Genomic DNA, 20,084 nt, shown 5'->3' with positions numbered 1-20,084 from the left:
CACTACAAGAAATTCTGTCATTGTGTAATAATAGGTGCATCACTTACAGGGTCAATCAATCAATCAGTCAGGGGAATTATAAGCGCACTACTCACCCGTGAGGGTCTCAAGGCGCTGGGGGGTAGCAGCTCTGTTCAGTTGAAGAGCCAGGTCTTGAGTGTCTTCTTGAAGATGTTCAGGGAGGGGGAGCATCTAATGTCGATCGGGAGCTCGTTCCAGGTCTTGGCCTGTTCTGGCTCTGCGGATGCGAGGGGGTTCGGCAAGGGCGAGGTTGGCAGATTGGAGGTTTCTTTTGGGTCGGTGGAAGGAGATTCTTTCGTTGAGATATTGGGGTCTGGTGTTGTGGAGGCATTTGTGAGTATCTTGAAGGTGACTCTCTTCTCGACGGGGAGCCAGTGAAGGTTCCGCAGGTGTTGGGTGATGTGTTTGTGTCGAGGGGTGCCGAGTACGAGTATGGCTGCGGTGTTCTGTATGGTCTGAAGCTTGCGGAGTAGAGACTTGTTGATCCCGGCGTAGAGGGCGTTGCCATAGTCGCTGGTTATGAGTCCGTGGGTGACGGTCTTTCTTGATTTGGGGAGAACCTTTTGAAGGTTTTTCAGAGGATGCGTAGGGTGTTGAAGCAGCTGGAGGTGACGGCGTTGACCTGTCAGGTCATGGAGAGGGAGGAGTCGAGAATGATGCCGAGGTTCCACACGTGGTCGGTGGGGCCGGGAGGACTGCCGAGGGTGGTGAGCCACCAGGTGTTGTCCCATGCAGAGGGGGTGGGTCCGAGGACCTCTATCTTCTCCGAGTTGAGCTTCAGGCAGCTGCTGCTGATCCAGGATGCGACGTCCTTCATTCTTTCCTGGAAGTTGAACCTGGTGGTGGTGGGGTCCTTGGTGAGGGAGAGGATGAGCTGGGTGTCATGTAGGTAGGATACTATGCTGAGTCTGTGCTGTCTGACGATGGCAGCAAGGGGGGCCATGTAGTTAATGAAGAGCGTGGGGCTGAGCGATGATCCTTGGGGTACTTCGAAGTGGATTTCTGTGGGTTCGTAGGGGAAGGGAGCTAGTCTGATTCTTTGGGTATTTCCGGTGAGGAAAGAGTGGATCCAGTCGTGGGTCGTTCCTTGTATGCCGGCGTCATGGAGTCTGGCGGTGAGTGTGCGGTAGGAGATGGTGTCGAATGCTGCAGAGAGGTCGAGTAGGATCAGGGCCGCGGTGTGTCCTTGGTCGAGGAGGGTGCGGATGTCGTCTGTGGCAGCGAGTAGAGCGGTCTCAGTGCTGTGGTTACTGCGGAACCAGGATTAGGAGGGGTCAAGGATGGAGTTTTCTTCGATGAATTTTGTAAGTTGTGCGTTGACGGTCTTCTCGGTGACCTTGGCTGTGAAGGGGAGGAGGGAGATGGGCCGGTAGTTCTTGAGGTCTGTGGGATCAGCTGAGGGCTTCATGAGCAGGGGTCTGACGTCTGTCGTCGAGAAAGATGCGGGTCTTGAAGGTGGTGTTGATGGTGCGTCGTAGTTCTGGAGGGATGGCGGTGACGGCTCTGTGGAAGATGTGTGGTGGGCAGGGGTCCGTGGAGGCCCCTGAGTGGATGCCTTCCATGGTTGAAACAGTATCTTCGATGGTGACTGGGGTCCAGGAGGAGATGGTGGGCTGGCTGCATTGCTGGAGAGGGTAGTGGTCTTGGAGTTGAGTGTCTGGTCGTTGAAGTTGTCCTAGAGGCGCTTGATTTTCAGATGGAAGTAGGATCCGAGTTGGTTGCAGAGGTCCTGGGAAGGGGTGAAGTCCTTGGTTTCGCTGGCGGGCTTGGTGAACTCCTGGATGACACTGAAGAGTTCCTTGGAGTTGGCGAGGATCTTGTTTTGTATGAAGGTCCTTTTGGTGGATCTAATGCGTTGGTGGTATTCTGTCATGGCGTTCTTGTAGGTTGTGCGGTCTTCGGGCATCTTGCTGTTTCTCCAGTTCTTCTCGAGGCATCTGGAGGTGCATCTGGACTCTTGGAGGTCAGCAGTGAACCAGATGGCCTTCCTGGGGTGCTGTTTGTCGGGTTACGTAGGGGTGCAAGCTTGTCTGCGCAGTTGGAGATCCATCTGTGGAGTTCTTTGGCTGCGAGGTTTGTGTCGGTCGAAGTGGTGGGGGCGTTGTGGTTGAAGATGGAGTTAAGCTGCTTCTCAGTGAATTTGCTCCAGTTCCTTTCGAGGAGGGCGTGGTGCGGGTTTAGGCGGCGTGGGGTTGTCAATGTGGAAGTGAACACAGTGGTGGTCTGTCCATGGGGGTTGTGTGGTGTGGCTGAAGTGGATGTTGTTGCCTCCCTTGAAGATGGGGTCGAGGGTGTGTCCTGCGTTATGGGTAGGCGTGGTGATGAGCTGTTTCAATCCGATGTTGACGAGGTTGTACAGGAAGGTGGCGGAGTTGAGGTCGTTGGGGTTGTAAAGGTGGAAGTTCAGGTCTCCGACAAGTATGTAGTCCATGGAGGCGATGGCATGGGGTGCGATGAGGTCAGCGGTGGCAAATGGAGCACGAGGTCCGGGGGGTCTGTAGACAAGGGTTCCTCGAAGTGTAGTTCTATGGCTAGTCTGGGTTATTTAAACTCAAAAGTCAGTGCTAAAACGGATACAGATTGTATACGTGATTGCTACAGCAACAATTCAAATTTGAAGATGAAAGGAAATTAAACTAGGTTTGTGTTTTCATTAGCAGTCACAGCCAGATTTCACCTGATGGTAAAAGGCGATGGAGACCTGTGTGCAATGGCTTAATTGACATTTGTGCGCTATATTCTCCATATGTTTGTGCACAGATGTTAACTGGGTGCAAAAACAGACGAGTCCCAGCACAAATGTTACTTGCACTGGGATAGTTTTTTACACCCGTAATAATCAACGGAGACGGCATTAGGTGACCCTGTTCTTCTTGACATTCAAAGGATCAGCTATAAATGAGTAGTGATAAGAGAATTTATTTCATACTCCAAATTTGACCATGGCTAATTAGATCCGTAGCATATATATCGTTATCTCTCTCTCACTCTCTCTCTCACTCTCACTCTCACTCTCACTCTCACTCTCTCTCTCCTTAGCCAGAGTTTTACCCCCTCCTGCTGGTGTAATTTCTGAAATGTCCCTGCCTCAGGTGCTTACAAGCAGAATATTGGTCAATGAGGAGCTTGATTTTCAAAGACTGACCTTTGATTTTCTCTTGTAGTACCCCTGATATACTCCTGAATTTTCATGGACTTAGTTCAGGATTTCAAGAGTTAGCCGCGTCTACTTACAGCAGAATCTTTCTCAGTTGGGCCCTAAGTGTTGTAAAAGTCCTTTGGATCCTCCAGACTGCCACCGTTTAACCCTTCACTTACTCCCATGTCATCTAGCCTGTTTCCTCCTTTCCCCGTACCCATCCATAACCCAAACAGCATTAGGATTTAGTTCAGTATTAAACTCCCCCCCAGCTTTCGCCATGCTTGCTGCACTTCTTAACGGAGTGCCTTGGAATGTGTATCATGGACACCTTATTAAATAATGAGGGGGCAAATAGTTTTGAAGTTACTTAAAGTCAGTGGGGCTGATTTACAATTTGGTGGGTGGAGAAGGTATTGCAACAGCGACGGAGTACCCTCTCTGCCGAACTCATGGTAAAGCCCACCTGATTTACTGGTAAAGAGGCTGACAGTATGCTGACAGTTGAGCTCACTCCAGCTCCATCTCCGGTATACTCCTCTGACGACCCAACGAAGTGTGTGCCATTAGAAGTAAGCCATCCAACCAGCTGCTTAATTTAATTGTTTGCTGTTCGTCACCGCCACTTAAAACCGGGCGGTGAGGGCCAGAAAAAAAATACCTAAAAAAAGGCAAAACTTTGTAAAAGTTGACGACACCGTCCAGAAAACATTAACAACATTGACAGGAACCACTGTGACAGTGGTTCCTGACAATTTTAAGACGTGTCCTCTGGACCACTTGGCATCTCTAAATTTGGGGGACTGGATGTCCATCAGGATAACTGAGTAATTTAATACGGTGCCCTAATGGACACTAATCTGTCCTCCAAACTCTAAATCAGTACCTATGTTTCTTAAATTCTGTTTACAATGATGAATATTACTTACACTCTAAAATTGAAATGTGTTCACATACCTGTTTGTCCTCCTAACACGTTCAGTGGGTTTATTCAAACAAATAGAAGTACTTCAGGTGTAGAGAAATCAGTGCCCCAGTTTGGGGATTTCCATAGTCCTGCTGTCCTACTGTAGTCCAACCGTCCATATATCCTAGCCCGTATAGGGAGGGTCTTGTCAGGATCTTCAGTAACACTGGAGTCGACACAGATTCCTATGCCCACTATCTCTGAAAAAGAACTCAATGTACACTCTGGACAATTGCTGTGAATAATTGGAAAATACAGGCGAAGTCTCTTACCCACAATATGATCTGTACGAGCCCTGGAGATGATTGATGACAGGCGATGTTCTGCTTATCCTCACAAGAGTCTATCGAAGGAACAATGGGGAATGGACAGACAACACTCTTGAGGAATAGTAATGGAGTAGTTCCGACTCTAGGGATGAACTTTGAAGTAGACACTATGACTTAAAACCCTAGCTATGAGTAAACTAATATTGTCCTATTGAACTGACTGAACTGTGAAGGAGTACTAACCCCAATTCTGGAACCTGAGATAATTAACTAGAATTTCGTGAAGTGGCACCAACTAAATACATACTACGAATTCTTCAAATAAGTCACTTGCCAGAATCCCACGTTGCGCATGCGATAAGAACAACCAAAACAGAAGCGCTGACAGGAATTCCCTCAGAACAAGAACTTCACTCAGAGCCGCGCTGTGACTCCGGTGAAGAGGTCAGTTGAAGTGCGCAGATTCCTGAGCAGCTGTGCGCTTCATCTCCACAGCTGCTCGCGCGCTCTCGAAGACTAGAGCGCTCACTCCTCGCTGTTTGTAATCCCCTTCGGCAGCCATGTTGGGGTACTCGCTTCTTCAGGTTCAATACACAGCGCCGCAGGAACAACGTGGTGACTCTATGCTGCCTTCGCCCACATGGATACTTGGAGCCCTGCTTGAATGACCGTTGAGCTTTTGCTGGCACTGATCTAATGCTGGCTATGGTTCTGGAAGTCTTGACAGTACCCCCTTTCAAGAATGTTCCTTCCACAGCGGGCTTGTTTGGGTGTGCCTGATGAAAGGCCTTAACTAGTCGTGGGGCATTTACATGGACTGCTGGTTCCCACGACCTTTCCTCAGGTCCGTACCCCTTCCACTCTATCAAGTAATACAGTTTGTTTCTTGTCACCTTGGAATCTAAGATTCTGCTGACTTCGTATTCTTCGCTCGATTCTGCCACTATGGCGGGTGGAGAGTTTTTTAATCTGACCTTGTCTGGACTTTTCTTCAGAAGGGAAACATGGAAGGTCGGATGAATTTTCAGTGACTTTGGTAATTGTAACTTCGCCACTACAGGATTTATGATCTTCTGAATTTTAAATGGCCCTATGAATCTAGGCTGAAACTTCCGATTACCCTTTAATCTCAAATGCCTTGTGGATAGCCACACCTGGTCCCCTTTTTTAAACTGTGGGCCTTGTCTTCTCTTTTTGTCTGCCTGCTTTTTATAGGATTGTTTGGCCTTGATTAAATTGCTCAAAGCTCTTTTGTAAGCGCGCTGCAGCTCCCCCATTACTCTAGCCACGGCAGGGACCTCCCCAATCTGTCTCCCCAGTGTGATAGCTGGATGTCTGCCTGTGTTCAAGTAAAATGGAGTGAACCCTGTGGAATCATGAGTTGCGTTATTGTATGCGAATTCTGCAGTCCACAGTAATTCGGACCATTCCACATCCTGCTCTAACAGATAGAGGCGTAAATATTGTTCTAGCTCCTGGTTCAACCTCTCGGTCTGACCGTCTGTCTCGGGGTGGTAACTAGTTGAATAACGTGCGTCAACGCCTAAGTTGTGCATAAAGGTCTTCCAAAACTTCGACATGAACTGTGACCCCCTATCTGAGATGATTACTTGTGGAATTCCGTGTGCCCGAATGATGTGTTGGTTGAATGTCTGTACTAATTGCGAAGCTGTGGGTACAGCCTTGAAAGGAATGAAATGTCCCATTTTAGAAAATGAGTCCACCACCACCAAAATCACTGTGTTACCTTGACTAGAGGGCAGATCCACTATTAAATCTAATGTCACGGTGTGCCAGGGGTAGGGTGCGTTAGGTAAGGGTTGCAATAACCCTTGTGGGGCCTGACGACTGGGCTTCCCTTTGATGCAGACTTCACAGGTCGAAACATATTGTCTTACTTGGGCTGCCAGACCCGGCCACCAAAAGTGTCGCCGGACCAGTTCTTCGGTCTTCTTGACCCCCTTGTGGCCTGCCATCCGATCATCGTGACAACCTCTCAAAGCCTCTTCTTGGAGTGTTCTGGTTGGAAGATATAGCTTGCCTTCATGATATGGGAGTCCTTCGACAAGGTTTCTTTTAGCATCGGCCTCGGCCCACTTACGAAGATCCCCTTCTGAGCAGACTTGCTGAATTTGTTCATCGAATTCTTTCATTTGCATGGCTCCGATTATTTGTTTCAATGGGACTATGGGTTCTTCGACTGAAGGTTTCTCTTCGGCTGTTGGGTTCATGCGCGACAGTGCATCGGCCTTCCCGTTTTTCGCACCTGGTTTGTATGTGATCACGAAGTCAAATTCTGAGAAGTACAAGGACCATCTCAATTGACGTGGCGAAAGTGTTTTGGCAGACTTTAGGAATTGGAGGTTGCGATGGTCTGTAAACACAGTGACAGTATGCTTGGCCCCCAGTAAGTAGTGTCGCCAATCTTGGAATGCTTCTCGAACAGCCAGTAGTTCCTTGTCGGCAATGGAGTAATTGCGCTCCGTGTCCGACAGCTTCCTGGACCGGTAGGCCACCGGATGCAGTTGTCCCGTCGTTTTGTTCCTCTGTGACAAAATTCCTCCGGTTGCGAAGTCTGATGCATCAGTTTCGACGAAAAAGGCTTGTTCTGGATCAGGGTGCATTAGAATGGGGGCGCTAATGAAGGCCGTCTTCAAGTCTTGGAAGGCTTGTTCTGCCGTTGCAGTCCACACAAATTTTTGTCCCTTCTTTAGCAGGTGTGTGATGGGAGTGACTTTAGACGAGAAATTAGGAATGAACCTCCGGTAAAAATTGGCAAAACCAATAAAACTTTGGATTTCCTTCACACTTCCTGGCGATGACCACTCCTGAATGGCACGGACCTTTGAATTATCCATCTCGACCCCTGCTGCGGACAACATGAATCCCAAGAACTCCACCTTCTCGGCATGGAAAGAACACTTCTCCAATTTCACGTACAAGTGGTTATCCAAAAGCTTCTGGAGTATAGCTCGCACATGCTTGACATGATCTTCCAAGTTGTCGGAAAAAATCAATATGTCATCAATATAGACGACAGCCACTCGATCCAAGAATTCTCTCAGAACATCATTAACGAAGTTTTGAAATGCTGCTGGGGCATTGCTCAACCCATAAGGCATCACTTGATACTCAAACAACCCATACTTGGTCCGAAAGGCTGTTTTCCATTCATCACCCTCGGCTACTCTCACCAAATGGTAAGCTCCACGCAGGTCAAGCTTGGTGTAAATCTTTGCTCCTTTGACTTGATCCAATAGTTGATTGATTAGTGGCAATGGGTACCGATTTTTCACTGTAACTTGGTTCAAGGCTCTGTAATCGATACACGTGCGGAGAGTCCCATCCTTCTTTGGCCGGAAGAAAAGCGGAGATGAAACTGGAGACTGTGATGGCCTTATGAAACCCATCCTGGTAAACTCTTCCAAATACTCTTTGAGGTAGATGTTCTCTTTTTCGGTGAGTGCGTAAACTCGACTGCAGGGCAGGTTGGCACCGGCTTCCAATTCGATCTTGCAATCATAGCTTCTGTGTGGTGGTAATTTCTCTGCATTCCTTTTGTCGAACACACTCGCCAAATCTTGGTATTCTTTTGGTATTTCCACTGCGCTAACAGTGCAGATGTGGAGCGACAACTTGGCCAACCCTGTAGCCGGCGGTCCCTCGCACTCTTCTGACTTCTTAGTAAAACAATTCCTCTGACAAAATTCCGAGTTCATCTTGACTGTTCTCCTCTCCCAATCGATAACCGGGTTATGCGTGGTCAACCATGGTAACCCTAAAATCAGCTGGAACTGGGGTGCGTCTATGAGGTTAAATCTAATAAATTCTCGATGACCCTGCAATCCTTCCAATTCTAAGGTCTCTGTTTCTTCTACTATGGGTCCTGAAGTTAAATTGGAGCCGTCGACTGCCTTTACGACTTCGAGATTCTTCTTCTTGATCGCCCTTATGCCCATTTCTTGCGCAAATCTCAGGTCACAGAAGTTCCCAGTGGCCCCCGAATCAATCATGACTGAGACTTCTTCCAAATTCTGGGTTCCGAATTTGACTGTAAAAAATACTGTAAGATGGGGGGCCGCTGACTGCAATGTGTTAATCTGTTGCTGAGGCTCATGAGTTGACTGTTTGGAACATCCCACCAGGGCAACTCCTGTTACTGGTGGGATCGATCTTTTAACCCCTGGTTACTCTTGTTTCTCTTCGGACACTCCCTCACAAAATGTCCCGAGGTACCACAATACAAACACAACTGATTTGCTCGCCTTTTATCTTTTTCTTCTTGAGAGAGAGGGCCCCTGATGGAACCTATTTGCATTGGTTCCTCCCCGGTACCCGTATCAGGTTTTGAGGGTTCGGATCTCATACGGTCTAGGCGTGGCACAAACGACTTGTAGTCTCGCTTCTTTTCTGACCTTCTTTCAAACAATCGATGCTCTATTTGAAGAACTAAATCAATAAGTTCTGAGATTTCCTGAGGACGTTTCGGGATCTGCGCCAATGCATCTTTTATTTCATCTTTGAGACCACGATAGAATATCGCCGCACGTTTACTGTCGGGCCAATCTGTCTCGACGATTAGTTTGTTGAACTGAGCTATATATGTCACCAATTCTCGATTGCCTTGCTTAAGGTCTAGAAGTTCGTTGTCGGTGGCTTGATTGGCCGTTCTTCTGTCGAATATTCGTAGAAATTCCTTCTTGAAACGGTTGAAATCGTACAAAGCTGCATCGTCTCGAGAGACCAACGGCATAGACCAAGCTGCGGCGTCGCCGCTCAAGTAAGACAACATGAATGCGACCTTGGCTTGATCCTCTTTGAACACCACTGATCTGCACAAGAAATGTAGGGAACATTGGGTCAGGAAAATCTGGGCCTTATGGGGGTCCCCGCTAAAGCGTTCTGGGTTGGCTAAGGGGACAATAGGTGCCACTGAATGAATTACTTGCGTGGCCACTTCTGCACTAGAGTTCTGAGAGGAGTTGAAGCTAGGTAAAGGAGTTGTCCCCGCTAAGAGTTCCTCTAATTTCTGTTGAACGTGACGAGTTTCTTGTTGGGACCTATTTACCTCATCCCTCAGGACTCTATTCTCTTCTGTGGAACGTGTAAGTTGGGTCTGTAACCCTTCTAGGATTCCCGCCAAGGAGTTCATATCAAATCCCTCAGCCATGTCGACTCGAGTGAAAGGTTTTTTTTTTTTTTTTTTTTTGGCACTTCAATCTGTCAGGATCTTCAGTAACACTGGAGTCGACACAGATTCCTATGCCCACTATCTCTGAAAAAGAACTCAATGTACACTCTGGACAATTGCTGTGAATAATTGGAAAATACAGGCGAAGTCTCTTACCCACAATATGATCTGTACGAGCCCTGGAGATGATTGATGACAGGCGATGTTCTGCTTATCCTCACAAGAGTCTATCGAAGGAACAATGGGGAATGGACAGACAACACTCTTGAGGAATAGTAATGGAGTAGTTCCGACTCTAGGGATGAACTTTGAAGTAGACACTATGACTTAAAACCCTAGCTATGAGTAAACTAATATTGTCCTATTGAACTGACTGAACTGTGAAGGAGTACTAACCCCAATTCTGGAACCTGAGATAATTAACTAGAATTTCGTGAAGTGGCACCAACTAAATACATACTACGAATTCTTCAAATAAGTCACTTGCCAGAATCCCACGTTGCGCATGCGATAAGAACAACCAAAACAGAAGCGCTGACAGGAATTCCCTCAGAACAAGAACTTCACTCAGAGCCGCGCTGTGACTCCGGTGAAGAGGTCAGTTGAAGTGCGCAGATTCCTGAGCAGCTGTGCGCTTCATCTCCACAGCTGCTCGCGCGCTCTCGAAGACTAGAGCGCTCACTCCTCGCTGTTTGTAATCCCCTTCGGCGGCCATGTTGGGGTACTCGCTTCTTCAGGTTCAATACACAGCGCCGCAGGAACAACGTGGTGACTCTATGCTGCCTTCGCCCACATGGATACTTGGAGCCCTGCTTGAATGACCGTTGAGCTTTTGCTGGCACTGATCTAATGCTGGCTATGGTTCTGGAAGTCTTGACAGGTCTCTTTCCCTCTGTCCTGTTTTCTAGGTCAACAAAGGCAGTAGAGCAAATGTGGGAGCTAAAAGGAATGATGCATTGCCTAGATATGGTCCAGCAAAGCAGTCCCTACCCAGCACTGCTTTTCACTGTGTCATTTTGGGTTGCTCTGATCCCAGGCCATGCCTAGTCCTACAGAAGGAAGATGTTAAAACACAACTCAGGTGTTTGTTGAGGATGTAAATCAGATCTCATCATGGGGCCAGAAAAACCTACCACTAAATCCTACGCAAGCTGCTAGAAAATGTTTTTGCAGTTCTGTGAGTTGGAAGGCATTAATCCTTTTACATCTTATTTGTTCAGTGTCTTGGGGTTTCCATTGTCTCTTGCACAGCAGAGCTTAGGGTGGCTACATTTAGAGGCTGGCAGGGAACTATATCTCAATGAATGCATCTTCCTGACCAACCTTCCATGTTTTAATTGCCACACGTGCACATTTAATTAAAGATTTGCTTTACTTGTACCCTCATACTCTGTTTATTGTTCCTCAGTGGGATTTAAACATTATTTTGACTTTTTATATGGCATCTCTAGTTAAGGTAATGCAGTTCAACTTCTTACTGTTCTGCTGTTGCCGATTACATCTTTTCGTTAGGTCATAGAACTGGCCCTTTCGGTTCGTTTGCCCTTTTTATGCTCAGATAAGTTGGTCCTTTACACCTCTCTATCTTATGTACTTAAATATTGTTAGCAAAGGGAAGTGACTTTTTTACGTTCATTCTGTTTCTGATATATAACATTTCCAGTTGTTTTTCCTACTTCAATGCTTGCATCTCTAAATTTAGTTAGGTTCCTAGAGTGCTCTGATAACCATTGCCAGCGAGGTGGCATTTCATACTTTTCATTTGAAATGGGACCCTTTGCCAACAAATTTTACTGTCCATTCACTTTCGATAACTGTAAAGCTTCCATTTCAATGTATTGCTTGTTTCCTCTATCTGCATATTATGTATCTGTTCCCCAAGAGATGTAATTTCTTCTATTTTCATGCATGTGATGGCTCTTCACCTGAAACACACAAAAGGTGATGAGAGGAATGCTTGTAATATGTCTAACCACTGGCAATCGCTTGGGGTGGTGTCCCAACCCATTGTTCACCTTTAGATGACGTTACCCTTTGTATGTAGCTGATATCTTCAAAGCCCTTTTGTATATCATGTAAGCTTCCTTCACAAGATGTAACCTTCCTTTATTGCAAAGGCAGTCCATTGTCAAATGTAAAAAAAACTAAATGCTTGGGACATTTCTTGCAAACTTTATACTGATATTTCTAACGTTTACGCATACATTAGAATAGTATAGTTATATGGCATAGTTTTCACTAATTACATGTGAAAATTCAGCGTTCAACGTGTAAGCGTACTTTGCTGTCTCTGTTTTTAAATGTAGCATCTATAATTCAGAAACTGTAATACTGTAGAACAATAAAATAATAAGAAAGAGTAGGTCTGGTGTGTTTTTTAATGGACCTTCAACTGAAAATGTTCCCAACTTACACCTTGCACACTTGAATGGGAACTGTAAAAGAAACACATCTTTGCTTAAAAATAATCCGAAATAAATAGGTGGAGAAATAAATAGCTAAACCGGTTAAACCATGAAGAAAATAATGCCTTTGGAAAATGACAGAAATGTGTTTGAGTCAAGGAAGAAGGGTAATGAAGATGTATTTGAAGTGTTACAAGATCCAGAAAAGTGGTAAAGGATTATTGAATGAAATACCACCCCAAAAAATATTTGTCACGATACATTCTTTGGATTTTTTGGCTTGGTATCTTCCAACAATTGCCACAATACCTGTTGAACTTTTTAATGGTGGGTGCCCCCGGCGTGCATGTGGCCTGCATAAAGTAATCAACCAGCAAAGTCCCTTCAACCAGGAACAAACCGGAGCACTCCACAGGGTTAAAACTGCATGTATTCCACTCTGCACAATTAAAAATGTAATTCCTTCTCTCAGTATAACGTGTTTCGGCTACCAAGCCTTTATCAAATGCTTCCAGTGAAGCCAACCATTATCATACATCTATTTCTACACAATGGCCATCAAAGAAGGACTACAAGTTGATTGAAGTTCACATGTTAGTAACACCGCTATTATTATGTATGTCTGGTTACCCTTGATCTTCTAATGCTGTGCCAACTCCATGATGACAATCCTTTTTCATGACTATCCATTCACATAATGGGAAAGATCGTTCCATATCCTCATACCATGCTGATAGCGTTTTCATGCCACTGTGTGATGTAAATCTGGAGCAAATTACATGACAGGATATGCCCCTTGTCGGCTGCCGTCTGCCCCTTCACGTTCCTGTACCAGAAGGTGCCGGTCTCAGTGACGGATACCTTTCCATGTAAGCATGCCCTGATTTTCTATCAGCAGGCGCATTCCTTCATTGGGCTGCTGTGGTTCTGTCAGGTTCCATTTTAATAATCCAACAATTGCCACAATACCTGCCGAATTCTTTAATGACGGGTGCCTCCGGCGTGCATGTGGCTTGCACAAAGTATTTAACCAGCAAACTTCCTTCCACCAGGAACAAACTGGAGCAAACCTTCACTCAGCATGGCTCGTTTCGGCTAACAAGCCTTTTTCAAATGCTTTCAGTGATGCCAATCATTATCATGCATGTATTTAGATGTATTACTTCACCCCCTACACAATGGCCATCAAAGAAGGACTGCAAGTTGACTGTAGTTTTTTGGTTCTTAACACCTCTATCATTAAGTATGTCTGGTCTGGTCACCCTTGATCTTCTAATGATCAATGATGTCATTCAACATGTCATGAATGATGTACTATGTGACATCATAAGCAAGACATGACGGGTGCAAGGTATAGTTAGCTCACTAAACTGTAACTGCCGAACTCCAGTGTTTTTTGTTTTTAAACATTAGTTCTCATTTCAACACCTATGTCACCGTAAACCTGGATTCTTAATGTTCATGGTGCATAGTATTAAAAGTAGGACATGAAGAAATGTAAAGTTAACATGTCCCTATAATGACTACCACCCAAACACTATTTTCCACTGTGGGAGGCCTAGCTGTCCTATGTAGAAAACCTGAGTACAGATTAAAATCCTAATACTTCTTTGCATTAGTTCTCCAGCTTCCCCCCAGTCTGTACTTGGCTTAAATAAGATATGAGTGAGGTGTGGCATTCCTCCCGGGAGCTTTTCAATAGGCGACTGTGATTGACAGGTTAACCGGATTGAGCAGGGATGAATTATTTTGAGTTCAGCAGAAGGTTGGGGGCTGTGAGCATCTTATGTGATATTACACTGTCAAATCTGGCTTGGGGGCCAAATCTTGCTTGACAGATCTGCTGAGTTCTCACATAACACTTGAGGTGCACTTTAAAGGAATGGAACAGGATGCCAAGACAATTCTTGTATATTCACAGTCTAGTTGCTGAAGAATCCCGCTTTTGTCATACCAGACATCTGTCTCTGGATTGTTTGTTGGTACAGTGGCTGTTTTAAACTGGATTTTAGTGTTAGATGTGGAAGGACACTAAGGTTACCATAGTATACTCCCACATTTATTCCCAGCTCTCATAGCCCAAGTTGAGTGTGGTGGAAGACGTTTGCCATCTTGAAAATACCCAAAGTGGGTAGGGCTGACCCCCGGGAACTTTTAGCCAATTGGTTAGGTTGTGCCAAAGAATCATTCCCACCCACTAGCTAGGGCCAGGCATAAATGTGGCACTTCCAAACACCCTCGTCAGAACCCTGGTGAACATGAGGAAGATGAGGACTGGACCTGTGACCTGAGAGAAACCCTGAAGGACTGGACCTGCTGCCTCTTGCACCCAGGACAAAGCAGTGGGCTCCAATTGTCATAAGGGTGACCTCTTATTCAAGCTAAAAGGATACAGCAAGCTGGAAGAGACCTTTCCTACACCTGCCCAACTGACCAGTGGCAACTGGACTTAGACTGAACTGTGCTGTTAGAGACTCATATGGTGTCATGCAGAGACTAAGTGCCTCCTCTGAGGTCCTGGGGGTGGGGGGGGGGTTACAGTGTACCCCTGTGGTGGATTGAGACTTAAAAGACTAAGTCAGAAGGTAAAATCTTTGACCAGGACATGCCTAGTTGGAGTATCAGTCTCGTGCTCCATTGTGACCAGTCTCAAATTGCGCCTAGGTCCAGGTCTACTGTGACTATTGACTATCATTGGCACTTTTTGCTTCTTGGTGCTAATCCTAATTCAAATTTTGATCATTCATATCTCTAGTTGCCCTTATTTGATTTTTTGTAATTTTGGTTTCATTTTGTTTATTAAAGTTTACTCTGTTGTTCTGATTTGGTTTGAGATTATTGTTGTTCTACATTTTGTCTTTATTACTCTTTTGGTACCGCACAACTACTTTCCATATTTCCCTAAATTAAGCCTGTTGCTATGTGCCATAGCTACCAGGGATTGGAGTTCAGCTTAATTTAGTGACTTTAGTAGTTCACCCTGAAATGGGTTGTGATTATTGCTTGAGGTTGGTAGTCACCACCCCAAATAATAATCCAATTTGTTCCAATAGTTTTGACATTATCACTGCTTTCCACTGTCTGAAGATTTAACCCACATGTGTTGTCTGCCCCTATGTAGTTTCTATAACGTTACTCTAACATGAGAGATAGTTCTGTTGTTAAAGGTATAAGATTAAGAGAGATGTGTAAATTTTCTTTTTCAAACCAAAAAATGAAAGGTCACCATCTTTTCACGCATACCCTATTTTATTAGTTGCTGATAGCTCTGATTTAATAAGTAGACTTTTAGCTAGTTGAAAAGTTTGTTGTGTGTCTTCACCCGATCATCCTTAGACTGGGTACCGTTGCAATGTGCAGAAAAAAGGTCTGCTGGGCACCACTGAAAAATCAACTGTGTTTACTCTACTGTATTAGTAATTTATCAGAGTTATGAAACCATAATTCTATTGATCAAATTGATTCCATTAAGCAACTCTTCAATCTTAAATTATTTTTTTCCCTCCAAGCATATAATCAGTTTTCAACATTGTAACTGTACAACCAAAGTAATGGGAATACAATCCCCAATGCATTTCGGAGATATGCCCTTCCTCAGGACAAAATGTTGCAGATGGAACACAAAGACACCCGGGAATTACAAAATATAAAGTAATATACAGAAGACTGAAATAAGCATCAAAATACAAAGGCAATGCAAGCAAATAGTAAACAATCGCATTAGACGCTCCAACCCTCTTCAACCATCCACCCTATCCTGCTATACAGTAAAGATTTGACTTCCACAAGGTGTGTAGACTGGTTTGAGAGCACACCCCCCTAAGACAATCCAGCAGTAGCAGCCTATCCAAAGTTTAATATTAAAAACTGTCAGGCTAACCAATGTGCAATAATGATATACACATTTACCATGATCCTCAAGGTAAGTATTTACAACTCATGTTGGGTACAAGCTTATAGGTAATTAAGGTGCCATAATGTGGAAACTTTCAGGCGCCCCTATGCACATTAGTCATAAACTTAAGGACAGCTGGGGCCATATTATGAAAGGGCTGCGAGGACACAATGGACATTTGTGCCTTTTTTGTGCACCCCGGGGTACTTTGGTATTACAGAAGGTGCCGCAGATGCTTGTGTTGCACCTTCTGTAATACTAATAGCGCTGGTGCACTTAAAGTGCCAGTGCTACCTTCAGAGGGCGTTCCCTAATTTGCATGGGGGCGTGGCCCATGCACATAAGGGGATCCTTTTGCCTCTGCGCCCGGTCCGTATTACAGATGCAGAGGCAAAGACACTCTCAGGGGACGCACTGACAGTGCCCCACCTAGAAAGTGGCGCACTGTTAGTGTGCCCCCTTAGAGCAGCCATCAGGTGGGTGGAAGAGGGTCCTATGGACCCCCGACATCCCCTTGCAGGCTGGTGCAGTCGCTGACTGCACCCGCCTGGTAGGGGATTTCTAATTCCCCTTCAAAGTACAGGCCGGTTGCCACCTGCAGTGTAAAAACATGAAGCAGCTTTAAAGCAGCCACGCCGTTTTTCACAGTAATGCGCTGCCCTGGGGGTAGCGCGAGTTCGTGGCTGCCCTGGGGGCAGCGCATTCATGGTAATACAGCACATTTTCATTGTTTGCGCCGGGGTGCCCGGCCAAACAATGAAAACGTGCCTTTACTGTAATACAGCCACCGGGTTTACAAAACCCATCAGGTAATGGCAATGACAAAATTATGAAAATAATTAAATCTACTACACAAGAGGTATAAAGCTAAAATGCAATTACACATATAGTATCATAGACATCTATGTTAACCACACGTAATGAAATATTATGAATCTCATTGCTGCACATTATGACAATGTGTTCTGAATTGCTTATAATCATGCATACCAATTAAAACGTATAATATTTGACCCTCGTAGGCGAAGGGTAAACAAGCAATTTTTCATTCTAGTTTCCAACAAGCATTGAAAAACTCAACACGTGGTGGTCGGAAAAATGTGATACCTATTTAGCAAAGGCCTTAACTAGAACTTACTACATTGCTCTGTTGCCAAAGGAAGTAAATGTAACATTTACGTCATTGTGTATCTTGCGATGGGAGGATAACACTATTGGTTGACTCATTGTGTGATGGTTATAAAGTGTTCTGTCTAATGACACATGTCCACGTTGACCAAAACATGAAATAACAATAAAAACAATTAGAGAAAAAATAGAACTTACTTGTTTGGAGGCGCATTATCAGGCATTCAGAGAACGGTTTATGGTGAACAGTTATTCATTATTACCCTAAACTGTAACACTAATCCAGGTTACCAAGGCAAAGCGCACTAACACACAAGGGCAGCCTTTAGGCAGAGCTTTCTGATGAGCATGTTCATGGAAGGAACCTCACCCCAGTAGGTTGTAATGTTTTGGCACCACTAAAACATATGGAAGAGAGGCCAATTTCCCATGCCTTACCACCTGGATAGGTATCCTAAGTATCTAGATTAACTTTGTTTAGTCAATGTGGTGTTAAGTAAGTTCTTTGCAAAACACTCTATTGTATTAATTCAAATCGTGTATGTCTGAGAACTTTGGCAGGGAATGCAAGCACTGAGGCCCATCCTCCATTGAGTTCTAGTTTCGTATCCTAACTGTCTCTGGGTTGGTCTAATTTGCTCCTTGATGTTCCCCAAACGCTGTGGTGCAGGGAAGAGGTGTCACCAAGATAGATATTGAAACTTCTCTTTCCACTATTGATGGAACTCCTCATTGGATTAATATGGTCTGGTATGTGCTCTATTCGGTTTTGCTTCTTTGTCGGTCACTTTTTGGCCATCCTCATCGATTTCTATCCTAAATTCGGAACAAAAGTATAGGTTTAAGACTTGGCATCCTTTCACGATGCTCTTCATCAATCTGTTACAGTGCGCCTTCTTAAGAATCTGCCGCAGCAAAGACAATTATTCTGTGTGTGTGTCTTGGGACTTAGATTAAACAAACAGAGATGGCAAGCAAGCAGCAGAGTGCTGTCCATAGAGAGATGAGGGAACAAATCAGGAACATTGGCTTCGGTGACAAGGCTCTCATCTAGCAATGACAAAGGAGATATTTTTTGAATTGCTAGCATATTTGAAAATGTTTATGCCCCTTCCCTCACTGATTTGATCTATGACTTCTATAGAAGTGCATTTGCTGTGCTGGCCATCTTCTGTGCATCTCTGTGTTTTCAGATCTGGCTTAGCAGCGGTATTGCCGGCTAGACCTGTTGTTACCAATGCTTTACAATATATAGCAATATTTCTCTCATGGTTCTTGTTATTCGATGTTTGGTGCATCATTCTAACTTCTAATGTGTGCTTGAAATACATGCATGATGGACTGTTTTACACCCCAACAGTACATCGAATCATCACATATTACATTATTTATCTTATAGATACTTTGTATACAGTAAACAATTGTGTTATGACTTCTTTTTGTCACTGCAGCAGGGTTTTCAATGCTTTATTCAGGACTCAAAGATGCAAGACAGATCTGTTGGGTTTGCAAATGTTTACTTAGCTTTCTAATTTAATTTCTTGTGCAATTACTGGCTTTTTTTTCACTATCAATGTGCTTTACTTATGCATGTGCTGGTCAAGAATATACTAGCACAACCTATGTGGTAACTGTGTGGTTATACATGAATCATGTTTTTCCTTGCCCCATGTTTCTGTGATGGCATCAATATTCTGATCATATTTTCTTTCATACCATCTAGGCACAGAAATAATACCAGGAACTGGGAAGGAGGGGATGCAAACTGACTGCATGCCTAATGGGTTATTGAAGGGGAGTGTAAAAAAACAAAACAAAACAAAAAAATACCTGGGTCCATTTTGTTACTCATCAGAGAGTGATTGGCACAACTCTCTATCTTCAGAACTTCTGTATTCTTTCTATTTCACTAAAAGCGACATTAACACCTGCATGTTAAATTATTCAACCAGAGTACGATAAAGTAAGGTTCATGTACATGATTAATCCAAGTTTCCAAGTTTATAATTAAACACTTTCCGCTCAGAGCCATTTTCGCAAAGCCAACATTAAAACATGGGGGAAGATATTTGATCAATAAATGGGAAAGGGCAGACAAAGAAAAAGGAAAACATGGCATAGAAAAAAGAAAAGACATACTGTAACATAAAAGAGAAAGAAAAAGGGCATGGTACAATAACCTAGAAATTGTAACCTTTTTCCAGTTTTGAAACTGCAGCCCATTTTGCACAGAATGCCAGTTAGACATCTGCAACTCATGGGACATGCCAGTTTGAAATAGAATTGTCTCATCGAGCACTTGTCACCGCGGTACAGTTTACCTTTAGGAACTTCAACTGCACTTCCACTCTGCTAGTGGTAGCCTGATGTCACTTTTATTGACTGTCTAAAACAATCTTCAAATAGGCATACTTCCTCAATAGTGCCATGGTAGGATTTACTTTCCCACAATCCACCACAGTGCACGCTGTGATTATGGGCCAGTCTCTTTTTAGATGGAACCTTTGGGTTATTCTCAGATCCTTGGATCCAATTGCAAATTGACATATTTTGATCTGTAACAAGGTATTTACCTTGTTTTTCAAAATCAGGGTTCTGGCGAGAATGTTTGGCTATATTTAAGATGACATTTTGTCCTCGATCCTCTCTCTTAGTTTGTCTGAAGTCGGGGACTTTCTTCCCTTGTACTTCACAATCTTTCCATCTTGGTCGAAATATTGCCTTTGGAATTGTGCTTCTCGGTTGATTGTCTCTTGGACTGAACTTTGATTAGCAGTATTCTGTTTTCTGTGGCGGTTATATTGTGCTTAAATAATCAACCCGTTACCCCCAACTCCCCTCCTGTTTAGAGAACACGGGGGGACTATTGCAAAGAGTTAGATGGCATATACCCGTGGTTCATCTTTCATATCCACCTGAACCTTGGTCAAAAACACTCCTGGAATTCTTTCATGGGCCCAGGTTTGTGGGCTGCATGGTGTTGCGTTTGCCAATGAGGAGTTAATAGGAGCATGAGCTACCATCTGATTGATAATGGTCATCTTTCCTTACCCCTTTGTCCTCTTTGTT

The 20,084-nt window shown here is 44.4% G+C and overlaps 1 protein-coding gene across 1 annotated transcript in view; it reads left to right on the top strand.

The window, feature by feature from the left end:
- Positions 1–20,084, top strand: part of LOC146857015 (glycerol-3-phosphate dehydrogenase 1-like protein) — a 186,766-nt gene that overhangs the window by 114,764 nt on the left and 51,918 nt on the right. The window lies entirely within an intron of this gene.

This window comes from Triturus cristatus, chromosome 3_2, assembly GCF_964204655.1.
Source record: "Triturus cristatus chromosome 3_2, aTriCri1.1, whole genome shotgun sequence".
Taxonomy (NCBI): Eukaryota; Metazoa; Chordata; class Amphibia; order Caudata; family Salamandridae; genus Triturus; species Triturus cristatus.
Note: the sequence above shows the minus strand (reverse complement) of the source record. Positions and strands in the feature narration are given on the sequence as shown.